This window comes from Anarhichas minor, unplaced genomic scaffold (genome assembly GCF_050575085.1).
Source record: "Anarhichas minor isolate MPS153535 unplaced genomic scaffold, ASM5057508v1 ptg000067l, whole genome shotgun sequence".
NCBI classification, from domain to species: Eukaryota; Metazoa; Chordata; class Actinopteri; order Perciformes; family Anarhichadidae; genus Anarhichas; species Anarhichas minor.
The window spans coordinates 4,162,501-4,165,229 of NW_027466513.1; positions in this window are offsets into that span (position 1 = coordinate 4,162,501).

Consider the following 2,729-nt stretch of genomic DNA (forward strand, 5'->3'; position numbering starts at 1 on the left):
AAGTTGAGAAGCCATTACTAAGAAAAGTGAGACTTTACGTGACTAAATGTTTAGTCACTGCACATTCACACATTTGAAAACACCAGCAACAGGTGTTTAATTTTGATATCATGTTAGAAAATGTATATTTTGTAGGCTCATACAATCCTATAATGACATGTTTTTGTAAAGAGCTCATATTTACTGGTGGTTATGTAATAACTCGGCCATTTGAGGCCCTGAGCGCCCCCTAGTGTCCGTTTTAATAAAGTCAGAGAGCTAATTTTTTAAATATTGTTTCTGAACAGGATTTGGAGTAAATTTTCTTAACTTTGCTCCTTTAAGCTATGCAACTGTTTCTCAATCAAGTGCAGCCTGTTGACCAGGTGATGCCGTGTTCATCGTTATGTGCACAATGTGGGAGGAATCAAATCAGCCAGAAATCTCAATCTTACATGTGTCCAGTGTCCACGGGGTAAGAAGAGCGTCTCGCTCACATGGCAGCATCAACAGTCGGAGAACAAGAGCAAAAACAATTCAAAGTAACTTTGTTTGTGGTCTGCATGCAGAACAAGGTGCATGGCACTTCTTTGTGTTTGTGTGTGACTCGTCAGTCAGGAGGTGAAGCTGCACTGTGTGGAGTTCTTTGTGAAAGAAGATTCAGTGTGATTCGTATGTCGACTATAAAATGAAGAGGGGTTGATTTCTAAGAGTTTATATTCTCAGCTATTCTACTTTCTGTGTTTTTTACCTGCTCTCTTGTTCGCTCTGGAAGACATTGAGTGAGCGATGGAGCCGCTTTGCAGTTTAATTTCCCTTCTTGTTTGTAATGTGTTTATTTCTCCTGCTGTCTAAATGTTCGCCTTCTGCTGCCTTACTTTGTTGTATTTTGTGACTTTTCATATTCCAGCAGTGACCTGTATCCGTAGAAGCTTTAACTCTGTTTGTCCTTTTCTGTCTCGGAGTCTCACTCTTTTTTTGGGGTTACTTTTCTCGTTACATATTGAAAAGAATGTACAGTTCTGTTATTTAAAGAATGTTTTTGTCCACTATTGTTACTACTTTTTCTTTTCTTTTTGTGTAATGTCACTTAAGTTCCCCCAAGATATAAAATGTTCTTGTATAACGTATGTTATAGTGCTTATCTTTTCTGATTTAATATAAACAATAAAACTCTGTACTGTGTATTAAAGGGTCCGTGGTGGTCGTTCCTGCCACTAGATGGCAGCAGTGCGGCGCAGTCCAGATGTTCAACTCCCGCCAACAGGACGTCCCTTTTTCTGTTTGCTGACAAACTAAAACAGCGTTTAATTTATTTTCTTTAAGGTGAGCAGCTTTTCAAGCGGCTCTGTAATTGTTTCCGTCTGTTTGGGTTCGTTGATCAGATGGACAACGGATTTATTTCTTTTTTAAACGAGCAAACAGAAGAAGAGAGCGTGAGCCAGAGGTGATTTTTCAGTTCAACACGTGGACTAATCTCTTCCTACTATGTCACCAATCTTCCAAAGTTTTGTCCAAAAGCCAAACATTTCTTCTGGACTCGAAAGTTGAGTCCAGATGTTTCTGTCGAGTGAAACATCTCTCGACTCGGATGCTGTTTTTCTTTGTATTACAGAAAGTCCTTTCAGGTGAAGCTGATGGCGGTAATATTCAAGTGTTTATTTGCAGAGCTTCCAAATTGGAGTCAGATGGTACCAGTCTGGTGATGGTCTCTACCTGCCAACCCTCTGCAGAGAACTGTGGGATTAAACCACCAAATTCACCTCCAGGTTCCGTCTGTTTCCTGCTGAGCTGCAGCCACTTGATGCGTTTAACGACAGCGAACATCAATTACTATGGAATTGTGTTAAAAGATTTCTTTGCTATCACAGCAACCAAAAACTGTTTCAATATGAATTCGGTCATGTGACCACAGACTGTCGATAAGACGTCGTGACTCGTTGGTTTGTGGACGGATGTTATGAAGCGTTGAGTTCGACGATTTGGCCGTCGCCATCTTTTCAATGAATGAGTTCCATTTAGAACATTGTGCTTATTCTTCACCCAGTAACACCCCGAGGGCCTCCCAGTGATGTCAGCCCCTGATTTCAAACTGTGGAACCAGTAGTTGGTTAACTTTGCATTTAAACATCTGATATTTGGTGGTGTGTGTGTGTGTGTGTGTGTGTGTGTGTGTGTGTGTGTGTGTGTGTGTGTGTGTGTGTGTGTGTGTGTGTGTGTGTGTGTGTGTGTGTGTGTGTGTGTGTGTGTGTGTGTGTGTGTGTGTGTGTGTGTGTGTGTGTGTGTGTACAGTATAGTCTGGCAGATGGACAGTGTGGGCTGCTGGAAATCAGCCAAACCCTCAAACACAGAAAGAAAGCAATCTGGGAGTGAGTTCCCAAAACAACACACACACACAGAGTGAGGGAGCTGAACAGATAATCACAGTCATCAGTCAGAGAGCTGGACTTGGTCCATAGAGGGAGTCTGGGCAGGTCACGATGCCAGCCTCAAATTCCTCTGATGGTGGGGGGGGGCGTGCGTGCGTGTACGTACCTTCCTTCCTGATGGAGAACTGAACCGAGCTGCTGGCTGAACATAATTAATGAGGTCTGTTAAGCCGACTGTGTAGCTGCAAACTGCTTTTACTGTATTTAACTTTGAATTAATTTTGGGGATATAATCACCTCTAAGTTAGACGGAATGTTGTTTATTACATAATGAAAACTAGTCGGCGTGTTAATCTAAACTATTTTAAAGCTACTAAAAGG